At 38.2% G+C, this 16,339-nt stretch overlaps 1 non-coding gene and 1 pseudogene across 1 annotated transcript; one reads left to right on the top strand and one right to left on the bottom strand.

Moving 5' to 3' along the window:
* Window positions 1-9,918: 9,918 nt before the first annotated feature.
* LOC147934955 (ABC transporter B family member 21-like) lies at window positions 9,919-11,409 on the bottom strand (annotated as a pseudogene).
* Window positions 11,410-13,120: 1,711 nt separating this feature from the next.
* On the top strand, window positions 13,121-13,227 carry LOC147934954 (small nucleolar RNA R71). Its single transcript, XR_015573290.1, has one exon. It is a non-coding gene; the product is annotated as a small nucleolar RNA R71 (small nucleolar RNA).
* The last annotated feature ends 3,112 nt before the right edge of the window (window positions 13,228-16,339 follow it).

Genomic DNA, 16,339 nt, shown 5'->3' with positions numbered 1-16,339 from the left:
GTAGTCCTCTACAAAGACGCCACATCCAACTGGCAAAAACGACATCATGGGTATCGTCTTCCTCAGCTTCTTCCATGATTAAATTGAGAAGAGTAATTTCTTCATCAATATGAGGGATCACACTAGCAATTGCCTGTGTAACGACCTACTTTAGATACATTACAAACCAATTTATTCAAATGATAAATAATTTAAGTTGTTAGGATAACTAACCGTTGTTGTACCAAGTGTATCACCTATATCCTTTAGAGGAAAACCTTTCTGACCGGTACTCTAAAATTTCCTCCTGCACATCCTAGGACAACTTTCATCCGCCTCAGGAAATTGGTCAATGTAAGTATTCCCCAAAATTGGAACTGCCTCAAATAGTAAAAACTACACAACACAAAAATAAACTAAAATCAGCTTCACTTATAAGAAATATCAACAATGAAAATACTTCAAATTTTAAACTAACTAACCTCCAATGGAATACAGAAACCTGGAACAGGCCATAACGCTCCCTCTTTATGCACAACCCCTTTAAAATTCCTCATTGTATGGGAAATCTCTTTTAGCATGTTATCGAATGATAATCTCCCCCAAGGAAAAGACACACAAAAATCTAGATCATTCACTGCTCTTACAACAAAATCATCGATACCCGCAACATCTTTCCCCTAGTCTTTTGTATGGCCTACAATGATGCTTCCTAAAAAGTAGAGAACCGCCATCTTCAACATATCCCGAGTACGACCTGGTTGCATTACCATCAGCTTTTCCCTCACATCTTGAAGTCTAACCTTTTTTTTTGTAAAAAATACTTCCTTCGAAACTCGTTACTACCGACTTCCTTGTAATCAAGTGGATAGCACCGACAATCTAATCCAGACATCAACGCGTGTTTTCTCAGACCATAGCGGATTGGAACACCATTCACAACAAACCATGCTTCCTTCTTTTTTTCAATTTCTGTCGTTCGAAGAAATAGCAACCACATTCCCATAAGCTTGTGGTTTGGGTCCCTTGGCATGTGGAAAATGTGCTTGAATTGTGGATGTTTCTCAAACCAATCCCTCTCAAAACTAGTCAGTGGATGCTCTAATCTTTCAAGCGTTGTCAAAGTTTCAAAAATATGACACCTTGTCGATAGCTTGATTTTCTTGTTGTACTGACTAGGATTGAAGTGCATTCCTAAAGGTTGCATCGCTTCTGTTTCCTCCTCCGATTCCTGCAACAATATCAGGTTTATATGAGTTCTACTAGTTCTACACCAACTAGTTGTACCAGTTCTACTAGTTCTACACCACCTAGTTGTACCAGTTCTACTAGTTCTACACCCAATAGTTGTACCAGTTCTACTAGTTCTACACCCAACAGTTGCACCAGTTCTACCAGTTCGATTTCAAATTCCAATTCAATTCCAAATGACAAACACTAGTTGTACTTACACTTGCATCGTTGTGCTCCTCGTGCTCCCTCTCACTTTCGCTTGTACTCCTTCTCGAGTTACCTGCCGAGTTCGAACTTTCCTCCTTATCTTCTTCTTCTTCTTCTTCTCCTTCATCGTCTTTTTCTTCCCCTTCTTCACCTTCTTCTCCTTCATCGTTTTCCCCTTCATCGTCTTTTTCTTCCCCTTCTTCACCTTCTTCTCATTCATCGTTTTCTTCTTCCCCTTCATTGTTTCCTTCTTCTTCTCCATCGCTTGATTCCACAGAAGTGGATCTCTCGTTATCTCCTCCTTCTTCATCATCTTCTTCTCGATTACTTGATTCCGGAGTACCGGATTTTGCTTACTCTCCTTCGTTCGCATTTTCTCCTTCGACCACCGGATTGGGTTCCTCCGAAACTCGAGTTTCACTTTCTTCTGCCACCGTACTCAAAGCTCTCTCTCCTCCTACTGTCTCCGGACTCAAACCCGACACACCTACTTCCGACGAATTGGATTTTGCTTTCGAATTACCTTCTCCTTGTGAGATCTCCTTTTCTTTCAAACGATCACTCCTCCTCACACGACCCCCCCCCCTTATTTAACCATCTTCTTACTCGATTTTTGGTTGATTGAAAGAAAACGAGAAAACCCTAGTTCTACTTACTTTCACCCAAATCGATTCGAAGAAAGAGAAGAGTGACGAGAGAGAGCGGTTTTAAACATCAATTTTACAGTTTTTTATTTAAAAGATACCGATTCAGTTTTCCGATTTTCGGGTCTTAGATTCGATTTTGTTTGGTTGGGTGGATACTACCCAGGTATTTTTTGTAAATATCTTAGTTTCCTTTGGACAATAATGTAAAACACCACTTTTTCGATTTAAAAAAAAATCAAAAAGAAATTCCAAAAAAGAGAGGGACTTTTGAGATTGTCAGAAATCTTTTAGGGACTTCTCAGATGAAATTTTGTTTTAAACTATAGGCGAGCTTCAGCCACATTTGATAAGCTTCATCGTATCTCCTGTTCCCCTGCAAACCGATTGCTGTTATCTGATCCTTAACTTGCTTATCCACCCAAGAAACAATCTGTAGTGGAGTGTTTGGAGTGTCTCCATGCCTCCGACCATTTCTCTCTCGCCAGAGACTGTAGATAACTGCTTGAAACACATAACAAAGGAGGAACTCCACGACTCGTGGAATCTGGTGTCCATATATGTAATCAATCATAAACGTACAATCAGTAGAAAAACTCGACTTCATAAGGCCTCTCGCAAGAGCTGTCCATATTTATGCTGCAAAATGACAAGAAAAAAGATGATCCCGAGTCTTCAAAAGAGATTGGCAAAGAACACATGCGCCTACAACTGAACCATTCCACTGGATCATACGAGTGCCAGTGGAGAGTCGATCATGCACCGCTACCACACACAGAAACAGTATTTAGGTGAAGCGTGAGTAAACCACACACCCTTATGCTACGCCACTGTTTGAGATGTTGTTCTGACGTGATTCCAAGTATCTCTAGTAAAGAAAACCGGTATATACGTATTATTCTTCCCTTTCCAAAGCATGGTGTCCCGTTTATTCAGAAAATCTAGTCGTTGTACCTACAAAGCTTCCTAGATGTCATTCAGCACACTGACTCTGTAACGGCGCCGGCGAGGGGTGACCAAGCCTCAACCAAGGAGTTGTCTTTACTAATCCCGAGATCAATAATCCCTCGAGCACCAACAACATCTATAAAAGGTGTCAAACAAAAACGATGTTATCTCACCATTACCCACTGATACCTTACATAACATTTTGGCCAAATCACGGTATTTAAGAAGTTTTCTCAAAATCCAGGATCCCAAAGTAGAACTGTTCTTGACTGACCAAAAAGACTGCCTCTTCAGCAAGTTTGTAGTAACACACTTAACCCACAGAGAGTTTCCATGAGATATTACCCGCCACACAAGCTTTAAGCAGCTCACCTTTTTGGCTTCCTTTAGTGATCTCAAGCCCAGATCACCCTCTTTTTTGGCTAACACTCTACGTCCCATGATATCTTCACTTTATAAGTGTTCATTTCAACCCCCGACCAGAGAAAAGCTGAGCAGACCGAATCAATTTCCTAAAGGCACGCACTTGGAAGATGAAACGCTGCCAATCAGAAGTTGCAAATTCTCCATAGAACAGAGGATATGAGATTAAACCGACCTGCAAAGGATAGCAACCTTGCTGTCCAAGTACCAATGCGTTTACGAATCTGTTCCAACAGAGTAGACAAATTAGTAGCAGTGAGCCGCTTTGTGACCAACGGGAGACCAAGATAGCGAATTGGAAGATGCCCCAAAACAAATGGGAAGTGATTGCCAAGTGCTTGTCCTACTGATGGAGCTACACCAGTGAGGTACAATGTTGATTTTTCCATGCTTATTTTCAACCCCAAACATTTAGCAAACGCATCAAAGACCTCAACAATACCCTCAATAGACTGTATCTTGCCATCTGAAAGAACCATTATATCATCCGCAAAGCTGAGGTGAGTGAGACCAATGTTCTTACAACGTGGATGATACCCAAAAAGACTTGCACTAGCAGCCTTATCCAACATCTTCGCAAGCACGTCCATACATATGACAAACAAGTACGGCGAGAGTGAGAACCCTTGGCATAAACAACGAGAACTTCTAAAAACCCTGCTAGGTCACCATCATTTGAACAAATAAGGATGTTGTAGAGATACAAAGCATAATCCAATGGATGTATGTAGGCGGGAAGCGCAGTACGGGTAATACTTTGGATAGAAACGACCATTGTATTGTGTCGAAGACCTTTGAAATATCAATTTTAATCTCACATTGGCCCAAAATGCAATCCTTATGATAGTCTTTCACGAGTTCAGTAGCGAGAAGGAGATTCTCAATCAGAAGACTATCCTTGACAAAAGCATATTGATTAGCGGAGACAAACTGCGGAAGCAACACTTTGAGGTGATTAGCGAGAATCTTAGAGATAACTTTATAGAGGACATTGCAACACTATATTGGCCTATAATCCTTCACTTTTTCAGCCTCTGTCGTTTTAGGGATCAATATGTTTCTTATATAACAAGTAAACACTTAATACCCTAATCTCCTTAATGAGAAAGACATTGTGTGACGAATTCCTACTTGTGTGTGTGTGGATACCAGTATAAGTACAAAAATTAGAGTGCTAACATAACCTCAAATCGTTTTGCTGCAAAATATATATTCAGGTATACATTCGAAATCTTATCATCATATTTTATTCAATATTTACACAGGCGTTGAATTTCTTATATTTTGATTGGATACAATTTTCTCTAATATGTATTTTGATCTTCATGGCGATTAATTTGTGTTACGAGCTACAACATGTCATAGATTTGTACCGTTAGCCGAAGAGTAAAAAGGGTACCATCTGTCGACATTCTTATTTTAGGCTTTAGAGAATATAGATAGATGTTTGTTTGAGGAAGAAGAAAGTCCAATAAAAGCCTTTTCACCTATTTTGGGATTTTACCTGACTCATTTTTTCTTCTACTTACAGATTCTTTTTGTGTCGCTGCTTTCTAATTCCTATCTTTTTCTTAAATCCATTATTCTTCTCAATCTGAACATTTTTGTCTCTCTTCCTCTTAACAAAGAGGGGGGAGATATATTGGTTGTTGATATGCTCATATTTACCCTATAGCTACTCTCTCAAATTAAGATATCATTGTAGTAATTAGGGATCGAATCTACAAAGACTCTAGACTCGCACAATAGATTTATAAGTTCTTTAATTAAGCTAAACAAGAATTGTTACTTAAAATAGGAATGCAAAAATTAAATTAAAACTTGTAAGATTTAAATGGATGAAACATTAGGCCAAGAAAAATTCTCAGGAAATCACAGAAAATCACATTGATTAATCAAGTAGTATTCAACAATTTAAGCACCGTTCTTGAACTCTAGATAAAACTGTAAAATAAATTAGTTCTTAATTCAAATATTATCCAAGTTAAAAACCATAAATCCACATCTCTTAGTAAAATCCAAGAATTAAGTCAGCAATAAAATCAAGTTTAGATTGTTCACAAAATCACTAATCCAAATCTCTTTGTAAAAAGTAAATTTGCTCAGCAATCTTAAGATCAATTATATTCTCATATCAATCAATAATCTTAAGATTTAAATCCACATGACTAATCAAAGATCTAGCTTTAAGAATAACCTATGGTGCAGAACAAGAAAGATAATGAATCCCAAGTAGTCAATATAATCAATCTAACAATCCATGAAATCTCAAATGAGAAACCCTAAACCTAATAAGCAGATCTACTCAGACATAATCAATGAAACACAAATCATATTCTGAATAAATTGCACTAAAAAATCAAAACATTAAAAATAAAGGAGTTATGAATCTCTCTGAAAGAGTCTTGATTCTTTTGTCTTAAAAGCTCTATTGATCTTTGTGACACCCCAATTTCAGAGACTTGCGGAGAGGTTTAAAAGAATTGACTTGGCCACCTATGTCACCAAAGTGCACTTATCTTTTCGGTCAGGGGGCCTGAGAGAACTCCACAGTTAAGCGTGATTATGCTGGAGTAGTCTCAGGATGGGTGACCTTCCGGGAAGTGATTGTCGGAACTGTGCGAGAGAGGACAAAACACAGGGAAAGATCATGTGGTGATTTGTAGGGACGGTAACAAGTCTTTAAAGCCTCCAAGACGTAGCAAACCGACCGTCGGATATGGATGGGCTCAAGAGCATAGTGAGAGGACGTGAGGCCCATTAATGAAATTGGGCCCATGGACTGGGATTGGACATGGGGCCCACTGAGAGGTGGCGGTCGGGGCGTTACAGGTGGTATCAGAGCCAAATCCAGACGAGTGTGAAGTCGAGTGGGCTCACACTGTCAGGGGATGACGGTCTTGGTGCGTAACAAGGACGTTGCGATCTGTTAGTTGGGGTGAATTGTGACACCCCGGTTTCATAGATTTGCGGAGAGGTTTAAAAGAATTGATTTGGCCACCTATGTCACCAAAGTACACTTATCTTTTCGGTGAGGGGGCCTGAGAGAACTCCACAGTTAAGCGTGCTTATGCTGGAGTAATCTCAGGATGGGTGACCTTCCAGTAAGCGTGCTTATGATGGAATAGTCTCAGGATGGGTGACCTTCCGGAAATTGACTGTCGGAACTGTGCGAGTAAGGACAAAACACATGGAAATATCATGTGGTGATTTTTAGGGACGGTAAAAAGTCTTTAAAGCCTCCCGGACGTAGCAAGCCGACCGTCAGATATGGATGGGCTCACGGTCCTAGTGAGAGGACGTGAGGCCCATGAAGAAAAATGGGCCCATGGACTGGGATTGGACATGGGGCCCACTGAGAGGTGGCGGTCGGGGCGTTACAATCTCTCTCTCTCAAAAGGTGGTAGCAAAAATAAAGTATAGATCTGACCTAAAATCCTATAAATATGTCTAATACAAAACTTGGGCTTTAATTGCAAATATGAGAAACTTATGGACAGAATTTGCAAATCCTCAAAACTTCAAAAAGATTGAAAATTCAGTTGCTGTCAGAAAAAGGTGTCGCTCGATACCATGGGTGGTGTCGGTCGACACCTGCACCAATTTTTCTCTCCGAATTTGTTTCTTCAGCTTGGCTTCTCCGGATGCTCCAAAATGCTCAAAAATCTCAAAATAAGTCTAAGACGTACCTAAAACTGTAAAGACTCTAAAAGACTCTAAAACACCAAAAAGACATTATATATTAGACTTATAACATGGCTAAAACACACGTAAAAACCATGATATATCAGTTTCGGTAAGGCTAAGGTCGTAGAACGAGAAGGAGAAGTGAGGAATGATATATGCGATTAGGAATGTGTAAACAACACAAAAATAATATGCAACAATAATTTGCCATATTATTAATTTTTGTAGATATAATTTGTCTCTTGATGCTTTGTGATGCTACTTACTAAGGTTGACGCTATAGATGGGATTTGTCTATGTATGATGTATACGACTCTACAGTCTACACGTAGTTTCTGATATTGTTGGAACAAACAAAGTTACATGTTCACTTCTTAATTTTCACTTTGCTTCTCTCTGATTACATGTTAATATTTACTTTGTCGTCGTTTTTGTTATTTCAGGTTTTGGATGATGCTTTTATCATCAAGATGGCTCTCACTCATCTTCCTCAGGCATTCTCATGGCTCTCTCTGATCTTCCTCAGGCATTCTCATGGGTTCTGAAAATATTCACTTTGGTTCTGTGGATTTTTTCTTCACTCTGATTACATGTTAATTTTTACTTGTTGTTTTTGTGATTTCAGGTGATGCTTTTTATCAATCAGTGATGGCTCTCACTCATATTCCTCGGGCATTCTCATGGGTTCTTTGCTCTAAACACATCTCTCTATCATTTGTTTCTGAATCTTCACTGGCCCAACTCAAGGCAACATCACGGAGAACGGTGAAGAAAATCCCGAACCTGCGACTGAACCTCCAGAAATGGCTGATGTCCATCGAAGTCATCCCACTAATGTCCCTGATGAGTCTCATGAGCAAGAAAAGATGAAGATACGGAGCTTTTCGAAGATGTTGTTCTCCCACCTTTCTTTACTCAATCTACCTATTTAGAACTCTTTCTTTTCTCTACTGCTTAAAACTCTGTTTTATTTTCTTCATGTTTAAAACTCTATTTTATTTTCTGTAATCGGAGCTTTTGGAATTTTGTTTTGCAATGATATTTGCAGGTTATTTGTGATTTATGTAGCTTTTTATAAATTTTGATTTTCGTATCTACGTCGTAACTAATTGTCACAAATACTAACACGGTGAATGCGAAGCTAAATGGTATTAATTATTCACAACTATATCGTCTTAATTAGTAACAAGTTTGTCACAAAACAATGTGTAGCTAAATGTCACCTTTATCCGACACCCATTTTGTTACTTTTTGAAGCTAATTGTTACTGATTTTTCAGACTCTATCTGTAACAAATAACAAAAGCAAATTGTCACAAACCGTAGCAATTTGCTACTTTTCCGTTAGTCACAAATTTGTAACAAATTGCGACAATTATCTACGACGGAAAATTTTGCTACGACCAAATAATTACTAACTATTTTTGTCACAAATCAGTAATAAAAAAATGTTTGCTACACAAACAAAGTTATACCTACAAATAATTCTGTAACTATACAGAACTTTTTTACTAGTTACCTATGTGGGGGAAGCTAACTCTAGAAACATAAAATGAAAAAGACCAGAACAAATCATGGACTTATGACTTATCTAATGCGAAATAGTGGTCAGGTGCTCTAATTGATTTACAGTATGTGGATCCATATATAAGAACATGGAAACCAATTGTGCCAATCGGGATCGACGATCCTTCCTTTAAAACTTGGAAGTTTTGTCCATTGCTAACATTGGCATCACAATGTGGATTTGGAATTAGTTCAAGTTGAAAAAAAAAATAGAAAGTGATTCGGCAGACTGAGAAAACTATATTTTGATGATGTCCTTAAAATAGAAGGTGACTTTACAAATTGTGAGAAATTTTTTTTTTTTGCTGATGGTCGACCTGAGAGGTCTCAGTGAGTTTCTTTTATTAGTAGTAGATGTTATGATATATACGCAGAAATGAAAGTTTGTTTACGTAAATGGACAAAGCCAACAAGGATCCATACATGGTGTTGTTCCAAGCCGATTCCTCAGAGCCGGGAGACGTACGTGGGTGGATCATTCATGGTATACAAACAAAAATCATTTACTATATTATATTACGTGTACAACTATGCCAAACATCTTTAATCTTTAAATTTTATACATTTATATATATAAATACATATATATATATATATATATATATATATTAGAGTCCAAATATGTCTCGCATCCGTTAGGATAAAGACTTTTGACCTTATATAAAGGACGTGATAATCATTCTTAAACTAGTTTTTAGATTAAGTTGGGTCACATTTCTAATATAGTATCAAAGGCCATAGATTTTTTTTTTTTTAACGAAAATCAAAACCCATATCTAACAGCCAATTTTCCGGAATTTTTTTTTTTTTTCATTTATGTGTCATATATAAATGAGTGTCTTGCTGTGATATCGAATTGTTGGATTTCAACTGTTTTTGTTGGACTGTATTCCGTCCATATTTTCAGAGAGACTATTAGAGTCAGAAAATGTACCACATCGGTTGAAATAGAGAGTTTAAGCTAATAAAATAGTAATCCTTAACTTTTGAGCTAGTTTTTTGGATAAATTAGGCCACATTAATGATGTAGCTAATTTTTTTTATCGAATTTATGCAGAGTATCACAATGCAGAATCTTGTTATTATTCTTACACTAGGTTAGTACATGCGGCGTACTTTTTAGAATATATAATTTTTTTTGTTGTTTGAAATCAAAATCATAATTAATAAAATATTTGATTGTGTTCTACGGTAAGTTTTTTGTTTTTCGTTATTATTTGTTGCATGAAGATTTAAAAGCTGACGAAAGAAGCATAAACACCATCTTTGATATTAATTAAAGTCTCATGCTTTCCTCTTCTCTCCACTATGACTCCATTCTTAACCACCGTAATTATAACAGTATTCTTGATAGTCGATAACCGATGAGCCACCACCACGTATGATGGTTCAGTTAACCATAACTCGGTCCAATGCATTATGGACCACACGCTCTGACTTAGCTTCTAGAGCACTTGTGGCTTCATCAATTAGCAACACCTTAGGGCCTTTATCAATTGCTCTGGCTATGGCTACTCTCTGCTTTTTCCCCACCTTATAATTGAACTCCTCTTTCACCAACCATTGTATCATTGACTTGCAATGGTAAGTAAGTCTTTCAGTCTAATCTGAAACCATGGACTTAGGAATTAGGGCTAAACAATCTGTTTATTTGGTTCGATTAGGGTCTTTATCAATTGCTCTGGCTATGGCTACTCTCTGCTTTTTCCCCACCTTATAATTTAACTCCTCTTTCACCAACCATTGTATCATTGACTTGCAATGGTAAGTAAGTTTTTCAGTCTAATCTGAAACCATGGACTTAGGAATTAGGGCTAAACAATCTGTTTATTTGGTTCGATTATTCTGGTTTAAGTTACATGTTTTAGGCCACTGATGAAGCCATGAGCGTAAGATAGGTCAGCTGCATATAAGATTTTGGTTTCAGTAGCATCTCCTCCTTTACCATAAGCAATGTTTGCTCTGATCGTTTCATTGAACAAAACAGATTCTCGGCTCACCAATCCGGTTTGTTGTCTAAATCATATCACTTGAACTGTCTTGATCTCAACTCCATCAAAAGTGATCTGACCATAATCAAGCTCTTAAAACCTCTACAAAAACGCAGTCGCTGTTGATTCCCCGTTTCCGCTCTCTCCAATCAAAGTTATTGTCTGAAACAGAGAACCAAAACAAAATAAGAGAATTTAGAATTTTATTGAACCGAACTGAGCTGGATTTATATCAAACTAACTGAAACAACCCGACCCGTTTTTTCTTAATAATAATATATAATTAAGCATCACATACTACTTAATTAAACCAACCAAGCCACAATTCATTCTTAAACCAGCAACAACCAATATACACAACAGAAACAATACCAACAACAGGAACATTTCTAACCATTCTAACCATCAACTTAGCATGCTACTAAACCAGGTTCAACCATTAATAAACATAGCCAAGACCAACAACACATAACCAGAATCCTAGATCATCCTCCTCCTCATCGCCATGATTCCACAATCACACTTTGTCTTTACATGCACCACAACACATATGACATGCATGAGTATTTTGTAAACACTCAGTAAGGCAATCCTCCCATCTATTGGACTATACACAAAAGCAATTGAGATATATCTAACCATAAAACAACAATCAATAACCAAACAACAAACCAGGACAACTGCATCAACCGCACCAACCCATGCATCGACCAACACCAACTGCGGTCGCATCGACCGACACAAGCTTGCACCAACCGATGCAAGGTTCACCTGCATCGACCGACACCAACACTTCATCGACTGATGCATGCTCGACATTGCACAAAATCCCAAATTGCATTGATCGACGCCTCCACATGGCATCGACCGATGCTCCTAGGTCAAAATTGCGCCATCCTTGCATTGCATCGATTGACACACAAAGTGCATCGACGGACGCACATGCCGAGCATCTTCTTTCCCAAAGCTCCTCCCCGGATATATGTTCCTAAACCACCAAAACAAGATCCAAAGTGAAACATGCCTTTTTGTGTGTCAATGAACCTATGAATTAATCATGAATGTCAAACAATCACAAGCTAGGCTAAGATGATCAGATGGTATGCAAGGTGTTTCAATACCCTTATATAGTTGTAGCATAAAGGATGTCAATCCATAAAGGGTGATTATGCAATCACTTAAGATGTGAACTCTAGCTCAACTCAACCCATATATGATAATGGTTTTGATTACTAACAACATAATGACAATAATGAAATGCATACTGTAAACTACTTAGAACATAAACTAAATGCAAAATAAACAAAGGTGAACAATGCAGAGATTAAACTAAGCAGTAGCAAGAACTAGATAAATGCAATAAAACAAAGCTACAAAGATGCATAACATAAGCGGTATATTAAGTAAATGAACCCACATAGAGCTCGATCAAGCACTCGACCGTTTGCTAGGTCGAGTCACTAGGTCGAGTGGTTTGGCACAAAGAACAGAAGCAATTTAATAACTTGAAATAGATTAAAAATTAGTGAAACAAAACAGAATGCAATAACAGAGAATTAATAAACGAAGTAGGCTCCTAGATATGGATTCATGGGCTGGTCTCAAGCTAAGGCTACCTAAACTGATCAACAAACCTCAATCAACATGAGTTATCTCTAGACAATGATCTCATAACCTTACTAATCCACTCTCATGACAATAGTAATCAGGTTTAGACACTCTTAGACCTAGTTCTCACTAGCTAAGACATGAATAAACAGGCATTAAAGATCCAGATCATTATAGGTGGAATCCAACCTTTAGTTTATCTCAGCAAACTTCTTTGCTATCTCAATCTAACCATTAGCTTGCCCAAGCAGCAGCTGTTGCATCAAATCTCTTAAGTCAGGTTCCTGGGCCTGATGAGTCTGAAACCCTGGTGGGGGATACAATGGAGCCTCGAAATCTTGTTGTTGCTGCTTTGGTACATATGTGTTATGCTGTTGTGGTGGTTAAAGAGGGTAAACCTGATCTTGAGGGTTGGCTAGATTTGTGCTTCTGTAGGATAGGTTATTAGGCTTAAAACTGACTGTAGCCTTTGGAACCTCATTGGTTCTGCACATAGCAAAGCTCAGCAAGTTCATTCTCCCCATCTTGAGCTGGAGTGTCTTCCTCACCAAGAAAATGAATACTCTTATGTTGTCTTAGGAATATCCTATCCAACTTCTCATGAACAACTTTTAAATCCTTCTTATACTTCTCATCTTGACCTGATTCAACAAACCTCACAGTCCTGTCATAGTCTTCATTATAGTTCCCATCAGATTGAGCCAAGTTCTCAACTAGTTCCCAACCCTCATCTACATGTTTGTTGAGGAAGTTACCATTGGAAGTTGTATCTAATAACATTCTAATCTTGGGTAATACTCCTTTGTAGAGAGTGCTAAGTAGTGACTCATTTCTGAAACCATGGTGTGGACATTGTGTTTGATAGCCCTTGAACCTCTCCCAAGCCTCACAAAAGGTTTCTCTGTTCTTCTGTGCAAAACCTGATATCTCATTCCTCAATCTTGCAGTTCTTGCATTAGAGATGAATTTGGCCAGAAAAGCTTTCTTACAACCATCCCAAGTTGTAATAGCATCAGTTGGAAGAGTCTTCTCCCATAGATGAGCCTTGTCTCCAAAAGAGAATGGAAACAATATGAGCTTGAAGCCATCTTCACTTACACCATTTATCTTTGTTAGCCCACAAACTCTGTCAAACTCATCAAGATGATCTAAGGGGTCTTCCATAGGTAGACCATGAAACTTGTTAGCTTGAATCATGGAAATAAGACCACTCTTGATCTCAAAGTTGTTGTTGGCCACATCTGGTGGAACTATCCCTGCTCTTTGATTGTGAGTGTTAGGAGCATCTCCAACCTGTTCCTTGGTCTTTGATTATGAATGATTGGAGGATCCATGAGTAACTGCTCCTCTTGTTCTTGAAGTATTCTTGTTTTCTATTGCCTCAGATCCCTTGGTAAGCGGTTGATGTGATCAATATACTAGTGGAGGTTGTGGTTTCCCTTGGATCTAGTTTGCATGAACCGACTCAATCAGCTGCTCGAATGGACACACGATCGAACACAGGCTCGACCAGCTGGTCGACTGACTGAGACGAGGAAACAAGCTGGTTTATGGGTTGGTGCTCGATCACAGGCTCGATCGTGCAGACGATCGAGTGCTTGCTCGAGTGAGCACCTGAAACTCAAGAAAAACCAACCAAAAGAAGAAACTAGGCAGTGGTGAGCAGTTAGCAATAGAACTTAGAACATAAACTAAATGCAAAATAAACAAAGGTGAACAATGCAGAGATTAAACTAAGTAGTAGCAAGAACTAGATAAATGCAATGAAAAAAATCTACAAAGATGCAGAACATAAGCAGAATATAAAGTAAATGAACCCAGATAGAGCTCGATCAAGCACTCGACCGTTTGCTAGGTCGAGTGGTTTGGCACGAAGAACATAAGCAATTTAATAACTTGAAACATATTAAAAAGCAATGAAACAAAACATAATGCAATAACAGACAATCAATAAACAAAGTAGGCTCCTAGAGATGGATTCATGGGCTGGTATCAAGCTAAGGCTACCTAAACTGATCAACAAACCTCAATCAACATGAGTTATCTCTAGAAAATGATCTCATAACCTTACTAATCCACTCTCATGACAATAATAGTAATCAGGTTTAGACACTCTTAGACCTAGTTTTCACTAGCTAAGACATGAATAAACATCATTAAAGATCCAGATCATTATTTGTCAAAAACCACCCTAGACAACTAATCTCTTAGGCTAGCACAGTAATCTCCAGTATTGGTTTTATCTAGCAACCTAAACATTGGTATGTTGCAAGGAAACTTGAGATCTAATCTTAACTTCTCAGAACAAGAACAGCTTAGTGGACACCTAATCTGGAAGAGATCTATAAACAAGCAAAGTTTGATCAGTCTAAGCAACCATAACTCTAAACCAGCCTAATCCATCTCTAGAACCCTAGCTCATTACTAAGATGAACAGATCATGATGATGAAAAACTCAAACCCAGAAAATGATGAAACCAACATGACTAGAAAAATAAGAGAGACATCTACAACTTAATACAAATTATCAAACTCAGATTCTCAACACATAAAAAGTTATGAAGGTTACAAACTCTGAAAATCTGGAAAAAAGCAAGAACAAAAGTGGATAATGATGCTGAAAAATAATAAAACCCCAAAAGGGGTAAAAACTAGGTTTGAGGTGGCTCTAGATATTATTTCTGACTTAGTCTGACTTGTGGACGGCCATAGAGTACAAGGGGTATTTATAGGATGGGAAGGAAGCCCTAAATTAGCTAACACACAAAACACTAAAGCGGTTGGAAGTGCTCGACCATGTGCTCGGTCGAGTGCATGGTCGAGTGCCTTCTCCTTTTGTTTCTTCACTGGTCGAGTCCATCTTCCCACACGGTCGAGTGTGGTGGTCGAGTGGCCTCTGAACCTTGGTTTTCTTATGTTCCAGCTTTTGTCTGCTTCACTGATTGCACTCTATTTCTCTTCAGCTCATTTCCATGCTTCTTGGGGTCCAAATCACCTGTTTATGCATGAAACAATACAAATGCAATGCATATTCTACTAGAATGCACAAACAGAGGCTAAAACTACACAATAATGACAAAACTAGCTAATAAACTATGCAAAAGATGTGAATAAACTATGGTGAAACATGGTAAAATATATGCATATCACAAAGCCACAAAGAAGCTTCCCAAAGCCTCAAGTGACACATAAACACTCTAACAAGCCAAGGAATCAACCAGATAACACATAAACAGGAAATATCAGAGATCTCAAGCTTAGATAAGCCATGGTCATGCACTCACCTTTGCCAAGAAGATTCTGTCCCTCAAACAAGTAGATCTACACTCCTAACAAGCTCCTACAACGATCCCAACTACAATTTCTCCAAGAACAGCCACAAATCTCTCAAAACTCTCAAGAACACTTAGGAACTTCTTTCTCTCTATATTTTCCTCCAAAAACGACCAAACTCTGCCAAACCCTCGAGTTCCAACTTTAATACTTGGTTTCAGGGTTTCCTAACCCCAAAATGCAATGTTTAACTTACTCGTTTCTTGACTAAACCGGCCTTGCATTTATCGACACAACACTTGCATCGATCGATGCACATCCTAAATCGGGATTCCGATTAGCGGATGTTACACTAACTCATGGTTATAGATTTTATTCTATTTGACAATTTGTTTTAGTTCTTCTATATCTAATCTTTCCAACGTCACAAATAGATAGATAAAGATATTGGAAGATCTGAACATTTGGTCTTGAAGGATAGTTGAAACTGATATGACAAAGTTCGATATCTCCTTTAACATTATCAAGAACTCTTCCAGACTCATCACTTGCATCAACTTTGATTCCTTGTCTATAATTGTCAAGATCGATGCTGCCGCATTGCCAGCTTTGATGGAATCAAGAGACAATGAACTTGACTGAGAGATTGCTACCATTGTCAAAGCAAAGAAACATGTTTCGAAACATAACAGTCTTTAGAAAGGGGCACAAACAAAAACAGGAATCATGAGTTTCTAAAACGCATTTGTTTCTTTATACCCTGAAAATAGAATCAAAGGTT

Source organism: Camelina sativa, chromosome 11 (genome assembly GCF_030686135.1).
Source record: "Camelina sativa cultivar CO46 ecotype springtype chromosome 11, ASM3068613v1".
NCBI lineage: Eukaryota > Viridiplantae > Streptophyta > Magnoliopsida > Brassicales > Brassicaceae > Camelina > Camelina sativa.
This window is presented reverse-complemented; position numbering and strand designations above follow the sequence as displayed.